We start from the raw sequence: 20,670 nt of genomic DNA on the forward strand, positions 1-20,670 counted from the left end.
TCCATGCAGATCTCCTCTAGAGCAGTGATGTTTTGGGAATGTTGCTGGGCAACACGGACTTTCAACTCCCTCCAAAGATTTTCTATGGGGTTGAGATCTGGAGACTGGCTAGGCCACTCCAGGACCTTGAAATGCTTCTTACAAAGCCACTCTTTCATTGCCCGGGCGGTGTGTTTGGGATCATTGTCATGCTGAAAGACCCAGTCACGTTTCATCTTTAATGCCCTTGCTGATGGTAGGCTTTGTTACTTTGGTCCCAGCTCTCTGCAGGTCATTCACTAGGTCCCCCCGTGTGGTTCTGGGATTTTTGCTCACCGTTCTTGTGATCATTTTGACCCCACGGGGTGAGATCTTGTGTGGAGCCCCAGATCGAGGGAGATTATCAGTGGTCTTGTATGTCTTCCATTTCCTAATAATTGCTCCCACCATTCGTTGATTTATTCAAACCAAGCTGCTTACCTATTGCAGATTCAGTCTTCCCAGCCTGGTGCAGGTCTACAATTTTGTTTCTGGTGTCTTTTGACAGCTCTTTGGTCTTGACCATAGTGGAGTTTGGAGTGTGACTGTTTGAGGTTGTGGACAGGTGTCTTTTATACTGATAACAAGTTCAAACAGATGCCATTAATACAGGTAACGAGTGGAGAACAGAGGAGCCTCTTAAAGAAGAAGTTACAGGTCTGTGAGAGCCAGAAATCTTGCTTGTTTTTAGGTGACCAAATACTTATTTTCCACCATAATTTGCAAATAAATAGTTTGCATATAAAGGTATGTCAATTGGTATGTTATGCTGAACACATTTAACCATCCTCCTTCCTTACCTCTTCAATGAATATCCCTTAGGCCTCTACATTATGGACAATGTGTGTGTATGAAAACCATTATCAAAACAGTTTTTTTTCATTCACATTTACCACAAAAACCAAAGTATGAATACTGTTGGGTGCATGTTTTGTTAATCATCTGTATAATTAAAAGTTTTTTTATTTATCGACTTCACCCTCCCTTGTACCTCTGATGAAAATAACAGGAAACCTGTTAGAACACCATGCCCTGCAAAATCATTATGGCGATGGACACGGAGAGCATCTACATCAACATGCCAGAGGAGATACCCATTATACTTGGGGCTTACCTCATATTTGGATATTTCAAATTCTGCTTTGCCACTAAAATCATAATTAACACTGACAACTAAAATATGTTGTTATTGTTGTTATCGTTATGTGTATTATTATTACTAATGGGGGGGAGTTAAAAAATGTAGCCCAAAAGGTTCTTCAGGGATCCAATAAAAGGGGTTCTTTGAAGAACCCTTTTAAATGGCTATTCAAATAACTTTTAGAGGTTCCCACACAGTTTTAATTTGAAAAACTCCTAAAGGATGCTCCAGGAGCCATTTTATTCTTAGAGTGCAGATGGGTTCTACCTGAGAAAACATGACCCATCAAATGAGGACTGACAAATCTGTCATGTCTGTGTTATTTCAAGTTCTCATACCACCACGAAATAATGCAGGGAAAGGCTGCTTTTTTTGTCTCAGCACATTCATTTTTAATTGACAGAATGCTCCACCAGAGTGCCAGAGGGTGTTTGTCTGTTTTTGTGAGTTGAATCAGCCACCAGTGAGATACAGTACAGTCAGTCAGCCTTAGTTTCAGCCAAAGCATGCATGATAATTGTGCATAGACTCTGTGCTGTCCTCAGAGGCCGGTAATCTCAGAGTGAGAATGACGAGGGGGCTCAGGGGGTCTCAGACCCTCTGAAAGAGAAATGAGTCCCCCTAAAATGCAAAAGACTTAACACCATATTCCTATTTGTTAAAAATGCCATTTGTACTGCTACAGTGGTAAATTGAAAATAAAAGCTTATTCCAAATTAAACTAACCCCCTCACACACACACACCTCTGTGTCATGGTTTAAACAATATTTTCCATGTAGCTACACTTTTCATCCCAGGACAGTCCCGTATCTCAGCCCCTTTTCAGGTGTCCCAACTTTTATTTCTACAAAAAAAGTCATTTTGTCAGCAAGACGGACCAATTAATTCAGGCTACAAGAGTGCAGACCCAATGACAATCATTACACTTGTTGATGTTTTATAACATATGTCTCTTTCTATTCATCAAATGGCATGCTGGAATTTGGATGCTGTATTATTTTGGAGTGGGGGAACATGCACAGGTAGCCTACTTTTAAATAAATGATATTTATAAATGATTTTGTTTGATAATAAGATGAAAACATCACGACTGGTTGTATCGTTAAATTCTGTCTTTATGTGGGTGTGTGTACACATATAGGAGGTAGCTAAAAACTAAAATAGAGACCCCCAAATGTCACGGTATAATTCACACTCTGGGAAAGCTAGTTGTGATTCAGGAGCCCATTCCACAACACTCCCACTGAATCACAGCTCCCTCCGCTCTCTCAATGATAGAAATCCTTCTCTCTTTACCAGGAAACTGTGGAGTGGGAGGCTGGCTTGCCTTGCTGTGGGCACCAGCCAGGTTGATCAAATCTACTTTGAGAGAAGAGGACGGGTACACACTGCACTCTACCTTTTTGAAGGTTTCAGTTTTCAGGAAAAATAGACTGTACCAAGAGACTGATTTCATCTCCACCAGAGAGGTTAAGGGTTAGACTCAACTTTCAAAACTAATTTCTTGAGGGAAGGCAAGAGAACAGAAGCTGAGCTTGTTTTTCTCTTTCCATTTTATGCTATTTGTTATCGTTAACCTTTGATATTGTTGACCTTTTCTACTCTCTTGCAAACAACATAAAGACACTACCTCTTGGCACCTGATTAGGTTGCACTGGATGGACTAATTTTATGTAAAATCCTGCCTACTGTAGGTAGGCAGTTGAAAGGGGGCATAGTGACTCATCCCGACTCACCGTTATGCAACACATTTTCATTTGGAAATATAAAATGCTTGTGTAGGCTTTATGATAATAATAAATGTCCCCAACAAAAGTGTTATAGTATACTCCAATGGAGCACTTTGCTAGTTAATCTGCCTGCAAGGAGCCTTATCTATGAAATCGCTTCTGGGGAAGCATCCTGATTGATCAGCCTCTGAGGCAGAAATTGAATCTGATCGGCCCCCTGTCAGGGATGGGCAGGTTTCCATTGACCCAGGTTTATTCAAAAAAGCAACATTAAAAAAAATCATTGCGACATGTGTAATGGAAATGGTACATTTTTATCTCTGTGGTGGATTTTACAGAAGTCCAGAGAAGACATATGAATAAATAAAAAATCCCTTGTAGTCTTGTTTAGCTAGCTTGTTACAGTGGCTTGCGAAAGTATTCACCCCCTTGTCATTATTCCTATTTTGTTGCCTTACAACCGGGAATTAAAATAGATTTTGGGGGGGTTGTATCATTTGATTTACACAACATGCCTACCACTTTGAAGATACAAAATATTTTTTGTTGTGAAACAAACAACAAATAAGACAAAAAAACAGAATTTAAGCGTGCATAGCTATTCATCCCCCCCAATGTCAATTATTTGTAGAGTCACCTTTTGCAACAATTACAGCTGCAATTCTCTTGGGGCATGTCTCTATGAGCTTGGCACATCTAGCCACTAGGATTTTTGCCCATTCTTCAAGGCAAAACTGCTCCCGCTCCTTCAAGTTTGATGGGTTTCACTGGTGTGCAGCAATCTTTAAGTCATACCACAGATTCTCAGTCGGATTGGGTCTGGGATTTGACTAGGCCATTCCAAGACAATTAAATGTTTCCCCTTAAACCACTCAAATGTTTCTTTAGCAGTATGCTTAGATTCATTGTCCTGCTGGAAGGTGATCCTCTGTCCCAGTCTCAAATCTCTGGAAGACTGAAACAGGTTTCCGTCAAGAATTTTCCTGTATTTAGTGCCATCAATCATTCCTTCAATTCTGACCAGTTTCCCAGTCCCTGGCAATGAAAAACATCCCCACATCATGATGCTGCCACCACCATGCTTCACTGTGGGGATGCTATTCTCGGGGTGATGAGAGGTGTAGGGTTTGCGCCAGACACAGTGTTTTCCTTGATGGCCAAAAAGCTCAGTTTTAGTCTCATCTGACCAGAGTACCTTCATCCATATGTTTGGGGAGTCTCCCACATGCCTTTTGGTGAACACCAAACATGTTTGCTTACTTTTTTCTTTAAGCAATGGCTTTTTTCTGGACATTCTTCTTTAAAGCCCAGCTCTGTGGAGTGTATGGCTTAAAGTGGTCCTATGGACAGATACTGCAATCTCTGCTGTGGAGGTTTGCAGCTCATTCAGGGTCTTTGGTCTCTTTGTTGACACTCTGGTGAATTCCCTCCTTGCCTGGTCTGTGAGTTTTGGTGGGCGGCCCTCTCTCGTCAGGTTTGTTGAGGTGCCATATTCTTTCAATTTTTTAATAATGGAATTAATGGTGCTATGTGGTATGTTCAAAGTTTCTGATATTTTTTATATCCAACCCTGCTCTGTACTTCTCCAACTTTGTCCCTGACCTGTTTGGGGAGCTCCTTGGTCTTCATGGTGCCGCTTGCTTGGTGGTGCCCCTTGCTTAGTTGTGTTGCAGACTCTGGGGCCTTTCAGAACAGGTGTATATATACTGAGATCATGTGACAGATCATGTGACACTTAGATTGCACACAGGTTGACTTTAATTAACCAATTATATGACTTCTGAAGGTACTTGGTTGCACCAGATCTTATTTAGGGGCTTCATCGCAAAGGGGGTGAATACATATGCACACACCACTTTTACGTTCTTTTGCTTTTTTTTTTTAAACAAGTTATTTTTTAATTTCACTTCACCAATTTGGACTATTTTGTGTATGTCCATTACATGAAATCCAAATAAAAATCAATTTAAATTACAGGTTGTAATGCAACAAAATAGGAAAAATGCCAAGAGGGATGAATACTTTTGCAAGGCACTGTATGATTGCATAACTGATATGTGTATAATTACAAGGGACACATGTTTTGTGGATAATATTACATTTACAGCGGGTGAGCTCCATTCCTGACAGGCTGAACAGATTCAATTTCAGCCTCAGAGGCTGATAAATCAGGATGTTGCCTTGGAGGTGGTTTCATTGGTAAGGCTCCTTGTAGGCAGATTAGCTGTCAGAGTGTTATAGGCTGATGCATAATAATGCAGAGTGGGTGAACTGTATTGCTGACAGGCTGATCAGATTCAATAGCAGCCCCAGAGACTGATAGATCAGGATACTGCCTTTAAGAATGGGTGGCAAGGAATAAGTTAGCCCTAAATCATTCACTAAACCCTAAACCTCAACTACATCTATACTTTTAACCATTTTCTTGTTTTTTAAATTTTATTTTTACTCCATATATTTTCCGTGACACTCAAAAGTAAATTTTGAATGCTTAGCAGGACAGGACAAGGCTCTAATTCACAAAATTATAGAGAGAACATCCCTATTCATCCCTACTGCCTCTGATCTAGCGGACTCACTAAACACAAATGCTTCATTTGTAAATGATGTCTAAGTGTTGACGTGTGCCCCTGGCTAAGAAAATGGTGCTGTATGGTTTGCTTAATATAAGGAATTATTTATACTTTTACTTTTGCTACTTAAGTATATTTTAGCAATTGCATTTACTTTTGATAATTAAGTATATTTAAAACCCAAAACTTTTAGACTTTTACTCAAATAGTATTTTACTGGGTGACTTTGACTTGAGTAATTTTCTATTAATATATCTTTACTTTTACTCAAGTATGAAAATTGGGTACTTTTTCCACCACTGGAGCCATGACTACATTGGATCTCAGGTAACTGATGCAGTAGAATCAGATTTAAAAACAGGTAAAATGCACCTTATGGAACAACAGGGAAGTGAAGAGACACACACAAAGGTACAGACACACATGCATGGTAATATTGTTGTATGGTGATATTATACATTTTGTATTGTACATTTTGTTTTGTAGATATGCAGTGGTGTAATAATGTTATCTGATGTACTGTTTAATCTTTTGTTTAATATGTAGGTGCTTTAATGTGTTTGGACCCAGGAAGAGTAGCTGGGAATCTAATGGGAATCCAAAATAAATACAAATACCCCATAATGTCAAAGTGGAATTATGTTTTTCTACATTTTTACAAATTAATAAAAAATGAAAAGATCAAACATCTTGAGTCAATAACTATTCAACCCCTTTGTCACGGCAAGCCTAAATAAGTTCAGGAGTAAAAATGTGCTTAACATCTCACATAATAAGTTGCATGGACTCAATGTGTGTGCAATAACATTTACATTTTTACCCCTTTTTTTGTGGTATCCAATTTAGTAGTGTCGTGTCTTTATCATTAAACTGAAGATGAATCTTTATGAAATAACTCTCTGTAATTATTATTACACGATTAAACTGATTAATCATGTAACTGTAATTAACTAGGAAGTCGGGGCACCAAGGAAAATATTCAGATTGCAAAGTTATAATTTTCCTATTATAACTTTTCAGATATTTTTATATCTGATCAATAGTCTTCTGAATTAATGAATTAATTATTTTACCTCACGTTAGTCTCCTCCCAATCGTCGTAAATTGTTGGTTATCTGCACAAACCCAGTCTTCATCCATACATCAATTGTCTAAAATCATTTATTTACTAACTAAGTAATTCACAGAAATGCATAAACAAACAGTAGATAGTTATAAGGAAATTATAACAGAGTTTCCCTAGTGGGATAAACCAAAATCGTGGCTTGGTGTACAAAAGGGAAGTAGGGGTCAACTGAGATAAGATAACACACAGTTGATAATTATAACACTAGAAATGCTATAACTTTGCACATGAACGCTCACTCATTCGGGAACAATTGCAATCAATATATATATTTACGCTCAGTGTGTCGTCGGGGTGTCTGTTGAAAAGTTTGTTTCTGTTGGAGAGTTTGTCTGCCCTCTCTGTCGTGGTTAGAATGGATAGTTCAGTGACATTCATTCATGTTATGGATAAATGTTTCGGCGGTTGTCGGTCTTCTCGTTCAATGATACCGAATTCCTAGCTGCAGACTAGTAATTACTATCAAAGACTTGTTCCTATTCTGTTGGTAGTCTAAGAGTTTAACCACGTGGTATGGTTAAAACATTCAGCCAACTTCTCAAACCTTAGCCCTCTCTTTTTCGAGGTAAGCTGGTCTGCAACCTTTGTCCTCTCGTAATTAAGGGAAACATGGTCTGTTGAGAAATTCTCAAAGTTGAGGTTTAATTCGGGAGAGCAGAAAAAGGCTGTCTCATGACGCCAGGTCGGAACTGTGCTCATGGGCGGTCCTCTGATTTAGTTAAACTCAAAAGGGAATTGGAGTTTCCTTCATTAAACAGTCCAAAATCACATTACACAATTACACAATTTTACAAACATCTTCACTCATTCATCTTATACAGCAATTAGATGTAAACCTCATATCTGAGGCTATGCAGTACCCCTTCCTGGGATACTACAAAGTACCCCAGGAAGGGCCAGTGGATGTCCTGGTTGGTGATCTCCGTTGCGGTCCCCCCTCTGGTGGTTTACCATCGTCTGGTCGGCGTCCAGACTGGAAGATCTGGGCATTAACAAAAGATATACAAATTATAGTTCTCACACAAATATCATCTAATTGGACTGTATTCTATATAGGTCCAATGTTCTGTCAAAATGACTATCATGGCATTGTCTCTAATGCCATATCTAGGGTTTTCCTACTTGGTGTGTTGCTTAGGCACTATCCTAAATTGATAACTATATGATAAGTTTACAGCTGTAAGGCACTAGTTTTGGGCAGTCTACAGGGATGACCTATGGACTTCTGGGGAAAAAATCTGGTGAGTGCTGTAGAGTCAAAGGCCTAGAAGTAAATGTTCAACTTTACTAAGGCTGGTATTTTACTCCTGAATAGAGGATTCTATTTATTAGTGACATGTGTGTTAACCATTGGAAGAGTGCACTGGAGATTCCCTTCCATGTGTTGCACTCTGAGTGACTCCTAAATTCGTGGTTAGTGGACATATTCCTCACAAAGTGGAGTGGTTGTTCGCAACAACGTGATGTGCCATTTCTATTCAAGGTGGAAGCAGATTGACTTTTCCGATTTTGAGTGGGCTTGGCTTTAACGAAGCGTTTGACCTTTTTCATTGCAACCTTTGTATCAGAGTCTATAGACAAAGCCCGGGGGCTTGTGTCTTGATCAAGCGGGCCCTGGATAGGGTCTTGAAAGAGAGCGGGAGAAATTTGAACTTTAAAGTCCTTGCTATGGGTGTTAATTCCTGTGGACCTGGTGTTCCCCGTCTAGTCCTTGCTATGGGTGTTAATTCCTGCCGACCTGGTGTTCCCCGTCTAGTCCTTGCTATGGGTGTTAATTCCTGCCGACCTGGTGTTCCCCGTCTAGTCCTTGCTATGGGTGTTAATTCCTGTGGACCTGGTGTTCCCCGTCTAGTCCTTGCTATGGGTGTTAATTCCTGTGGACCTGGTGTTCCCCGTCTACTCCTTGCTATGGGTGTTAATTCCTGTGGACCTGGTGTTCCCCGTCTAGTCCTTGCTATGGGTGTTAATTCCTGTGGACCTGGTGTTCCCCGTCTAGTCCTTGCTATGGGTGTTAATTCCTGGGGACCTGGTGTTCCCCGTCTAGTCCTTGCTATGGGTGTTAATTCCTGTGGACCTGGTGTTCCCCGTCTAGTCCTTGCTATGGGTGTTAATTCCTGTGGACCTGGTGTTCCCCGTCTAGTCCTTGTGACTTATCTTTTACACTTTTGTCAAATGTTTCTCGCTTTAGTTCTTCCCGTAGTGGAACTTCTGGAGAACATTGGTCTACGTTTTCACCATCCTTCAACCCTTTGTTACTCTTGTGCTCTGACACTTTTTGTGGGTTGGGTGCAGGAACGTAGCAAACAGGTCGATTGTAGCGGTAGTCATGTTGATGGCGACATACTTTACAGTTGTTTCAACCGCCGAGGTTTTGGAATCATGGTTTCGTGGTAGAAACTGTTGTTGTGCGTCATCTCTCAACGCTCCAATACCTGATAATGCACCCACTAACTGGAGTGAGTGCTGGGCAGTGATTGGGGAAATTACCCTGTGTAGGGTGCTGTCTTTAGGATGGGATATTAAATGGGTGTCCTGACTCTCTGTGGTCACTAAAGATCCCATGGCACTTATCATAACATTAGGGTGTTAACCCCGGTGTCCTGACTAAATTCCCAATCTGACCCTCATACCATCTGGCCAGCTAATCATCCCAAGTTTCCAATTAGCTCATTCATCCCCCATTCCCTCCTCTGTAACTATTCCCCAGGTTGTTGCTGTAAATGAGAATGTGTCCTCAGTCAACATACCTGGTAAAATTAGGATTAAATAAAACATTTTAATTACTCCATAAAACTAACCTAATTGACAGAGTGAAAAGAAGGAAGCCTGAAAAGAAGGAATCAAAATATTCCAAAACATGCATCCTATTTGCAACAAGGCACTAAAGTAATACTGCAAAAAATGGGGCAAAGCAATTCACTTTTTGTCCTGAATAGAAAGTGTTTTATTTGGGGCAAATCCAAAACAACACATTACTGAGTACCACTATCCATATTTTGACGCATAGTGGTGGCTGCATCGTGTTATGGGTATTCTTGTAATCAATAAGGACTGGGGAGTTTTTCCAGGATAAAAAAGAAACGGAATGGAGCTACATGCAGTGCCTTCGGAAAGTATTCAGACCCCTTGACTTTTTCCACATTTTGTTACGTTACAGCGTTATTCTGAAATGGATTAAATAAATAAACATTCTCAAATCTACACAATACCTCATAATGGCAAAGTGAGAACAGGTTTTCAGAAATAAAAGAAAGAAATATCTGATTTAGATAAGTATTCAGACCCTTTGCTATGAGACTTGAAATTGAGCTCAGGTGCATCCTGTTTCCGTTGATCATCCTTGAGATGTTTCTACAACTTGGAGTCCACCTGTGGTAATTTCAATTGATTGGACATGATTTGGAAAGGCACACACCTGTCTATATAGGGTCCCACAGTGCATGTCAGAGCAAAAACCAAGCCATGAGGTCGAGAGGCACAGATCTGGGAAAGGGTACCAAAACATTTCTGAAGCACTGAAGGTCCCCAAGAACACTGTTTGTAACCACCAAGACTCTTCCTAGAACTGTCCACCTGGCCAAACTGAGCAATCGGGGAGAAGGGCCTTGGTCAGGGAGGTGACCAAGAACCCGATGGTCACTCTGACAGAGCTCCAGAGTTCCTCTGTGGAGATGGGAGAACCTTCCAAAAGGACAACTACTTCTGCAGCACTTCACCAATCAGGCCTTAAATGGTAGAGTGGCCAGACGGATGCCACTCCTCAGTAAAAGGCACATGACAGCCCTCTTGGAGTTTTCCAAAAAGACACACAGGACTCTCAGACCATGAGAACAAGATTCTCTGGTCTGAGGAAACCAAGATTGAACTCTTTGGCCTGAATGCCAAGCATCACGTCTAGAGGCAACCTGGCACCATCCCTACGGTGAATCTAACCCCACCCACTTTGCCAAAACACAGCTACACACCACAAGAGGGATATCTTCAAACCACCAACTTACTACCCTGAGACAAGGCCGAGTATAGCCCACGAAGGACTCCCCCACGGCAAGCACCCAAGGGGGGCGGGTTCTTCTTTTCTGGAAGTTTCTTATGACAAATGTTTTTTTGTTTTTATGGGTGCGTAATACATCTAGGGTATTACGCAAGGTTCGATTTAGTTCCTCAGTTAGGTGTTTAACCGATTTTCGTACTCTTGGGTAGGTGGAGGGAGCCTGGAAGGGCATCAAAGAATCTTTGGGTTGCCCGAGAATTTATAGCACAGCTTTTGATGATCCTAGTTGGAGTCTTAACAGATTATATGTCGCGATTGCAAATGTAATAAAATGGTGGTCGGATAGTCCAGGATTATGAGGAAAAACGTTATGATTTTTTCCACAGGACAAAACTAGGTCCAGAGTATGACTGTGGCAGTGAGTAGGTCTGGAGACATGTTGGATGAAACCCATTGAGTCGATGATGGCTCCGAATGCCTTTTGGAGTGGGTCTGTGGACTTTTCCATGTGAATATTAAAGTCACCAAAATGTTTTATATTATCTGCCATGACTACAAGGTCCGATAGGAATTCAGGGAACACAGTGAGGAACGCTGTATATGACCCAGGAGGCCTGTAAACAGTAGCTATAAAAAGTGATTGAGTAGGCTGCATAGATTTCATGACTAGAAGCTTAAAAGACGAATATGCTGTCTTTTTCTGGTAAATTGAAATTTGCTATCGTAAATGTAAGCAACACCTCCACCTTTGCGGGATACGTGGGGGATAAATTCACTAGTGTAACCAGGAGGAGAGGCCTCATTTTACACAGTAAATTCATCAGGCTGAAGCCATGTTTCAGTCAGGCCAATCGCATCAAGATTATGATCAGTGATTAGTTAATTGACTATAACTCCCTTGGAAGTGAGGGATCTAACATTAAGTAGCCCTATTTTGAGATCTGAGATATCACAATCTCTTTCAATAATGGCAGGAATGGAGGAGGTCTTTATTCTAGTGAGATTGCTGGAGTGAACACCACAATGTTTAGTTTTGCCCATCCTAGATCGAGGCACAGACAGTCTCAATGGTGATAGCTGAGCTGAATACACTGACTGTGCTAGTGGCAAACTTCACTAAGCTGGCAGGCTGGCTATCAGCCTGCTGCCTGGCCTGCACCCTATTTCATTGTGGAGCTAGAGGAGTTAGAGCCCTGTCTATGATCATAGATAAGATGAGAGCACCCCTCCAGCTAGGATGGAGTCCGTCAGGTCAGGCTTGGTCCTGTTTGTGGGTGAGTCCCAGAAAGAGGGCCAATTATCTACAAATTGTATCTTTTGGGAGGGGCAGAAAACAATTTTCAACCAGCGATTGAGTTGTGAGACTGCTGTAGCGCTCATCACTCCCCCTAACTGGGAGGAGGCCAGAGACAATTACTCGATGCTGACACATCTTTCTAGCTGATTTACACACTGAAGCCTGGCCTGCTGAGGAGTGACGGACTCCATCCTTGGTGATCTCTGACTGTTTCATCCTGACATGGTTGATGCCGACGTGGATTAAAATATCCCTATACTCTCTACACTCGCCAGTCATCAATGTGTCTAATCCGATTTTTAGACTTTTTTGTTGTTGTGTCGTGTTCATGAGATAAATAAACTGTGATCTCGGCATAACTAAGGATTTTTGTCTTCTCTGGACTTTGAACATTCCTTATAAGCGACAAAATGATGGAAGCTGTGTTTTTCGAAAAGATTAGGATTGACAAATAATGTTGAAGTTAGCTGGGGAAATGTGATGTCATGGCCACAGTTGCATTTTTATTTTAATTTTTTCTGTTCAAAATCCGTAGCCTCTCTAGCGTAAACATAGGGTGACAATTGACATTGAGCTGAGAGCAAAATAACCAGACGGGGAGTTGACAATTACTTATTAATAGACATGAATACATTGTATTTCTATGGTTGCAGTCTTCAAAGATTGAAGTGCAAATTAATTAATCAAATTAATCAGATCCAATGATCACTATTTTAATTCTAAACGCCTATTGCTTGCAAAATAAAAATGTTAAAATATAAAAAATTATTTTTCTTTGCAGGACAAGGATTGTCCTGACTTTCAAGAATGCTTGAATTGCTTTTCTGGTTTGCTGGATGCAAGTTTTACAATCCAATTATTTTAGATCTACATTTATTCCATTCTATCCATGCTGGATTTTGCGGGATACCTGAGTCATGAAACAGATAGGTGGGAAGGCATTCAGGCTGTCACCAATTTATGTGCAGCTGTTTTTAAATGGAAACGCATTGTAATGTTGCATCTATTTTTCTTAACAAACTTTCTAACAACCAAAAATCACTGGCAAGTTAATGGAAACATAGCTAGCTACTGATGCTCAATATTTGTTAAATGCAACTGTAGCTGGCATGTTGTGGCTGGCTCTGTCTGTCTATGGCTGAAACATAACCCTGGTGACGTTATGGAGATGAGGGCTTTGCATCAAATTATTCTGCAAGTTGTGAAATAATTCCACATTTAAATCATTTTTGCATAAATTATATAATTCCCTCTGATCTGTGATTTAATTTCAGAGGGTCATGTGACCTTTCAGAAGCAGAAATGTTAACTTTGACCCAGCCTGACTTAGTTAATACAGAATAGCCTTGCATATTATTGGACTATTAAATTGATAATGAGCCATGTAATGAGTATTGAGATTGAAGTCTGTAAATGTGTGTGTGTGTGTGTGTGTGTGTGTGTGTGTGTGTGTGTGTGTGTGTGTGTGTGGGCGGGCAGGTGCGTACGTACATGCATGCGTGCATACGTGTCTGGTTTGGTTTCTGAAAGCTGTCTATACCTCCAGACTGCTATGTAAGATGGTTTGGTTTCTGAAAGATGACAGTTTCTATTGGGCACTGCAGCTCTGACAGTTTCTATTGGGAGCAGCACCCCAGAGAGTATTGGCTAATCCTGGACTGTTGTCTCACAGTTATCTGTCTTGGGGATATGTTTGATGTTGGGGTTGAACTGTCCTCAGCATTCTAAAGAGACAAAAAATACTCTGTTAAAATCTTTTGCTCACTCCCCTCATGAAAAACACAATATACTTGCTCCTCCTATTCTTCCCTCTATTAAACTGGTAAAGAATAGTGAGATGCCCATGATAGAACCTGTCCTATATATTGTACTTTCGAAAAGGTTACAACTGTCATCTCTACTGTTTCACCTGTCCTCAATCAATCACATTTATTGATAAAGCCCTTCTTACATCAGCTTATGTCTCAAAGTGCTGTACAGAAACCCAGCCTAAAACCCCAAACAGCAAGCAATACAGGTGTAGAAGCACAGTGGATAGGAAAATCTCACTAGAATGGCCAGAATCTAGGAAGAAACATAGAGGACTCAGCCTGGTTCCTCTCTATCTGTAAATGTAACTTCACAGGCCACCAGGCAGGAAGCCATACATTAAAATAAAAATGTATTACTCATGCACCACGTGAATCACAAAAAAACAACATTTTGTTTGAGTAATACAGTGACATAAAAACACATTCATCAAAGGGGGCAAGGGATCTAACTTAGGGAAGGGGTTGGTGTTGGACCATCACACTCAAGGTGTCTCAAGATACATAAAACAATGCCTTTATTTCAACCTCAATTAAACCAATCTACCAAGAGGCAATAAACAACCAGCAGGAAGTGGAATGTCTCATCATGTCAAACACATGCCCATCAGTCCCTAGCTGATCCTCAGATGAACACATTTACACACCCAGCTGTGGAGCCTAATCCCCACCAGCTCCCCCACCACTACAGAGCTCATTTCCAGCTGTGTCTACTTCCAACAGCCATGCTGTCAGAGTGGAGGGATGCTGCAGAGGCCTCCGGAGATACTGGACCACCTCCCTGCACCACATCTCTCTACACTGACCCCGGTTAGGAGTGGATCTCCGCGCACCTCATCTCTGCTGTCACATCCAACCTGGATTGATATTTGTTTTCAATGCAGATGAGAGCACTGAATCCAGATTCACACAGATATGAGCTGGTGAAGAGTACCATTAGTGTTAAGGTGCTTTCCAAACGGGGAACTATGACAAATATGAGGTAAAATCAGGATGTCAGTGATCTTCAGATCAGAAAGTCAGAGCTCTAGAAAGAGGCCTGAGGTCCTGAGTTGGAATTCCCAGTCTGAGCTTGTTTTCTTCTCTCAGGTTCCCAGTTGACTTGAATGCACTGAGGTCAGAAGTCTGAGATTTCCAAGTTCCCAGTTGTTTTGAACACGGCATTAATGCTTCCCTTTGAGTCAGGAACCAAAACTCCTCCGTAGTGACTCATAAATGCGTTGTCTGCAGCATTCGGTCACATGACAGTTCAGGCAGATGTTCGATTTCACTTAAGCCAGAATCACAACCAAATGGATTGGTAGGCCCCAAAGTGCTCTTCCAACCGTCGGAGGTGTGCTCTTCCAACCGTTACTGATGCTGTTTTCTGTTAGAAACATGCATTGCCTAGGGAAGGGGACATGGTTTGCTTTTGAAAGACTCTCCAATAAGAATTATTTCCTCCTGAATCCACTCGTCTGGTCACTCATCTGTAGAATGATTTTGTATTTCCCCTGCATGCTTGAGTTCAGTTCGCTCAGTTTCTCAAATATGTCTGTTACATAGACAAGAAGACATTTTATTTTCATTACACAAAAAAATCAACCAAGTCTGTTTTTTTTTTTTTTTACATCCATTGTAAATGACAACAGTTCCTCTCTCAATGCAAAGAATATTTCCAACACTCCCACTCGATAACCACCAGGCCTTGGTGTGAAATAGAACATTGTCCTGCTCTGATCCCATGTCTCCACATAGTTTTGTGAACAGGCGTGCGAGCGCAGTGGATGTGGTTTGATGTAGTTTACAATCGAAGTTACCTGCTGCAGTATATCTCAGAGTTCTGTGCTCAGCTCTTGTGCTGCCAGTGGCTCTCGGTGTATCACACAATGCCTCCATATAGCAGAGGGAGCCACATTCGTAACTAGAGTGCAGAGGCCTGTACCTGTCCCACCGTAGATGGAGACTCATCTGTGCAAAAGCCCACCATTTGATCACATGGAATCTGTGCCATTTCATGCTCAGTGATTGTGAGACAGAGCAATATGTCCTCGTGAATAGCTCCCCTGACATGTATATCAAACAACAGTCAATGCATGGGCATGTCGGCCCTCACATCTAACGTCCATTTGGAGCGAATAAGCTGGGGAGTTTTCAGTTTCTTCTTGCATACGTTCGTTTAACAGTGTTATCTGACAAAGGTATTGATGTAAGTTTCTCTGCCTCCCTACATATTGTTTTATCCAAATCAATTGCTGCCGGTAATATCAGAGTCGCTGCAATAGTGTGTTGTTTAACAGCATAGTGGGCCTAGCCATTCACCATGGGAATGATTCAAGTGCAAAGGTCAAGTGGGACCTTTTCCCATGATATAAGGGGGCTCTCTGGTAGAACTGTATTTTAGATATTAAAGGTTAACACACTACAATGAGTTTGAGATACAAAGACGGTATTATATAATTTTTTGATGTTGTATATATTTATTTTTCTTCTGGATTTTTATAATTCTCCCACGACCGCATTTTCATATGAGGCGACCCCATATGGGATTGGGAACCTCTGCAGTACTCATACATATAGTACAGTAACAGTTGAAGTCGGACGTTTACATACACCTACATAGACTTAAACTCAGTTTTTCACAATTCCTGACATTTAAACCTAGTAAAAAGTCCCTGTCTTAGGTCAGCTAGGATCAACACTTTATTTTAAGAATGTGAAATGTGAGAATAATAGTAGAGAGAATTATTTATTTCAGCTTTTATTTCTTTCATCACATTCCCAGTGGGTCAGAAGTTTACATACACTTAATTAGTATTTGGTAGCATTGCCTTTAAATTGTTTAACTTGGGTCAAATGTTTCAGGTAGCCTTCCATAAGCTTCCCACAATAAGTTGGGTGAATTTTGGCCCATTCCTCCTGACAGAGCTGGTGTAACTGAGTCAGGTTTGTAGGCCTCCTTCCTCACACACGCTTTTTTCCTACCTCACGATGCCATCCATTTTGTGAAGTGCACCAGTCCCTCCTGCAGCAAAGCACCCCCACAACAAGATGCTGCCACCCCCATGCTTCATGGTTGGGATGGTGTTCTTTGGATTGCAAGCCTCCCCCTTTTTCCTCCAAACAGAACAATGGTCATTATGGCCAAACAGTTCTATTTTTGTTTCATCAGACCAGAGGACATTTCTCCAAAAAGTATGATCTCTGTCTCCATGTGCAGTTGCAAACCGTAGTCTGGCTTTTTTATGGCGGTTTTTGAGCGTTGGCTTCTTCCTTGTTTAGCGGCCTTTCAGGTTATGTCGATATAGGACTCGTTTTACTGTGGGTATAGATACTTTTGTACCTGTTTCCTCCAGCATCTTCACAAGGTCCTTTGCAGTTGTTCTGAGGTTGATTTGCACTTTTCTCACCAAAGTACGTTCATCTCTAGGAGACAGAATGCATCTCCTTCCTGAGCGGTATGATAGCTGCGTGGGCCCATGGTGTTTATACTTGCTTTGTACTTTGTACATTGTACAGATGCACGTGGTACCTTCAGGCGTTTGGAAATTGCTCGCAAGGATGAACCAGACTTGTGGAGGTCTGCAATTTATTTTCTGATGTCTTGGCTGATTTCTTTTGATTGTCCCATGATGTCAAGCGAAGAGGCACTGAGGTACACCTCCAATTGACTCAAATGATGTCAATTAACTTCTAAAGCCATGACATCATTTTCTGAAATTTTCCAAGCTGTTTAAAGGCACAGTCAATTTAGTATATGTTAACTTCTGACCCATTGGAATTGTGATACAGTGAATGATAATCTGAAATAATCTGTCTGTAAACAATTGTTAGGAAAATGTATTGTGTCCTGCACAAAGTAGATGTCCTAACCGACTTGCCAAAACTATAGTTTGATAACAAGAAATTTGTGTGGTTGAAAAACAAGGGTCCTGTGTGGCTCAGTCGGTAGAGCATGGCGCTTGCAACGCCAAGCGTCGTGGGTTCGATTCCCACTGGGACCACCCATATGCAGTAGTGGCCCCAGCCGACTTGTAAGTCGCTTTGGACAAAAGCGTCTGCTAAATGGGATATATTATTATTATAATGACTCCTACCTAAGTATATGTAAACTTCCAACTTTGCATACATTACACAGCAAGGGTCTCCTTCCATGCATGTTCTATAAAAGCAGTAAGTATACACAGATGAGTAAAAGAAGATTTGAAGAATACATGTTGGTGTACTCAGTCTTTAGATGACGTGGGGGGTGGGGTATATTTACAGCTCAGGTATGAAAAAATGCCAGATGTTCAGTACAATTTCGGTTCAAAACTATGAATGACTTATTGTTGGGTTTGGCCATCGACTAGGTTTGTCTACCCAAGTGGACCATTACAGTGGAATGAGAAATGCCTGAGCACATCCCATGGTCAAGTAGACTGCTGGCAGTGTGCATGATGTTAATGCATAAATTCCAAATAACAAATATAATTTTCTCTGATTGAAATGAACATTGCATTGAATCAGGCCCCCGAGGGCTGAGACTGATTCTTCTGGCCACTTTCACAGTCACATGGCTGGGCTCTTGTTGTGGAGTTACCCTTCCCTCTGTATAATGCTGAGACATTTACCTCTTCATTCCCCCAGAGAATTTCACCGAATCCATAAATATCTTCTCTGTCTCCCACGTCTGAAAACATTAACTTATACAAAGAGCTTGCACCACTGTTAATCTCAAATCTCTCCCTTCCCCTCTTCTTCTCTCTCTCTCTCTCTCTCTCTCTCTCCCCTTTCTCTGCCCTTTCTCTGCAAGCTGAGATAATTCAGGCCACGCCTAAATAAATGTAATGTTCATATAATATTCCCTGTTATTCTGGCAATGACCCAGTCTTTAAAGGCCACCAAAGCGAACAGACTCTCACCTAAAATGAACAGTACAGTGTACAGTCGTGGCCAAAAGTTTTGAGAATGACACAAAAATTCATTTTCACAAAGTCTGCTGCCTCAGTTTGTATGATGGCAATTTGCATATACTCCAGAATGTTATGAAGAGTGATCAGATGAATTGCAATTAATTGCAAAGTCCCTCTTTGCCATGCAAATGAAATGAATCTCCCAAAATAATTTCCACTGCATTTTAGCCCTGTCACAAAAGGACCAGCTGACATCATGTCAGTGATTCTCTCGTTAACACAGGTGTGAGTGTTGATGAGGACAAGGCTGGAGATCACTCTGTCATGCTGATTGAGTTCTAATAACAGACTGGATGCTTCAAAAGGAGGTGGTGCTTGAAATCATTGTTCTTCCTCTGTCAATCATGGTTACCTGCAAAGAAAACACGTGCCGTCATCATTGCTTTGCACAAAAGGGCTTCACAGGCAAGGATATTGCTGCCAGTAAGATTGCACCTAAATCAACCATTTATCGGATCATCAAGAACTTCAAGGAGAGATGTTAAATTGTTGTGAAGAAGGCTTCAGGGCGCCCAAGAAGGTCCAGCAAGCACCAGGACCGTCTCCTAAAGTTGATTCAGCTGCGGGATCAGGGCACCACCAGTACAGAGCTTGCTCAGGAACGGCAGCAGGCCGGTGTGAGTGCATTTGCACGCACAGTGAGGTGAAGACTTTTGGATGATGGCCTGGTGCCAAGAAGGGCAGCAAAGAAGCCACTTCTCTCCAGGAAAAACATCAGGGACAGACTGATATTCTGCAAAAGGTACAGGGATTTGACTGCTGAGGACTGGGGTAAAGTCATTTTCTCTGATGAATCCCATTTCCGCTTGTTTGGGGCATCCGGAAAAAAGCTTGTCCAGAGAAGACCAGATGAGCGCTACCATCAGTCCTGTGTCATTCCAACAGTAAAGCTTCCTGAGACCATTAATGTGTGGGGCTGCTTCTCAGCTAAGGGAGTGGGCTCACTCACAATTTAGCCTAAAGACACAGCCATGAATAAAGAATGGTACCAACACATCCTCCGAGAGCAACTTCTCCTAACCATCCAGGAACAGTTTGGTGAATAACAATGCCTTTTCCAGCATGATGGAGCACCTTGCCATAAGGCAAAAGTGATAACTAAGTGGCTCGGGGAACAAAACATCGATATTTTGGGTCCATGGCCAGGAAACTCCTCAGAACTTAATCCCATTGAGAACTTGTGGTCAATCTTCAACGGGCGGGTGGACAAACAAAAACCCACAAATTCCTTATTATTTTTTTTTTTTGTGTTTATTTTTTACCCCCTTTTTCACCCCAATTTCATGGTTTCCAATTGTTTAGTAGCTACTATCTTGTCTCATCGCTACAACTCCTGTACGGGATCGGGAGAGACGAAGGTTGAAAGTCATGCGTCCTCCGATACACAACCCAACCAAGCCGCACTGCTTCTTAACACAGCACCATCCAACCCAGAAGCCAGCTGCACCAATGTGTCGGAGGAAACACTGCGCACCTGGCAACCTTGGTTAGCGTGCACTGCGCCCGGCCCGCCACAGGAGTCGCTGGGTGCGCGATGAGACAAGGATTTTCCTACCGCCCAAACCCTCCCTTCCCCGGACGACGCTAGGCCATTTGTGCGTTGCCCCACGGACCTCCCGGTTGTGGCCGGTTACGACAGAGCCTGGGCGCGAACCCAGTGTCTCTGGTGGCACAGCTGGCGCTGCAGTACAGTGCCCTTAACCACTGCACCACCCGGGAGGCAAAAAGCACAAATTCTGACAAACTCCAAGCATTGATAATGCAAGAATGGGCTGCCATCAGTCAGGATGTGGCCCAGAAGTCTATTGACAGCATGTCAGGGCGGATTGCAGAGGTCTTGAAAAAGAAGGGTCAACACTGCAAATATTGACTCTTTGCATCAACTTCATGTAATTGTCAATAAAAGCCTTTGACACTTATGAAATGCTTGTAATTATACTTAAGTATTCCATAGTAACATCTGACAAAAATATCTAAAGACACTTGAAGCAGCAAACTTTGTGAAAATTAAATATTTGTGTCATTCTCAAAACTTTTGGCCACGACTGTAG

General features: G+C 41.7%; 1 protein-coding gene and 1 non-coding gene across 2 annotated transcripts in view; one reads left to right on the top strand and one right to left on the bottom strand.

Moving 5' to 3' along the window:
* The window catches only part of LOC135543747 (sodium-dependent phosphate transport protein 2A-like), an 87,952-nt gene that overhangs the window by 15,583 nt on the left and 51,699 nt on the right, over positions 1-20,670 (bottom strand). The gene's annotated exons all lie outside the window — the stretch shown is intronic.
* On the top strand, positions 17,593-17,668 carry trnaa-ugc (transfer RNA alanine (anticodon UGC)). The gene has a single exon. It is a non-coding gene; the product is annotated as a tRNA-Ala (tRNA).

This window comes from Oncorhynchus masou, chromosome 8 (assembly GCF_036934945.1).
Source record: "Oncorhynchus masou masou isolate Uvic2021 chromosome 8, UVic_Omas_1.1, whole genome shotgun sequence".
In the NCBI taxonomy this organism is placed as follows: domain Eukaryota; kingdom Metazoa; phylum Chordata; class Actinopteri; order Salmoniformes; family Salmonidae; genus Oncorhynchus; species Oncorhynchus masou.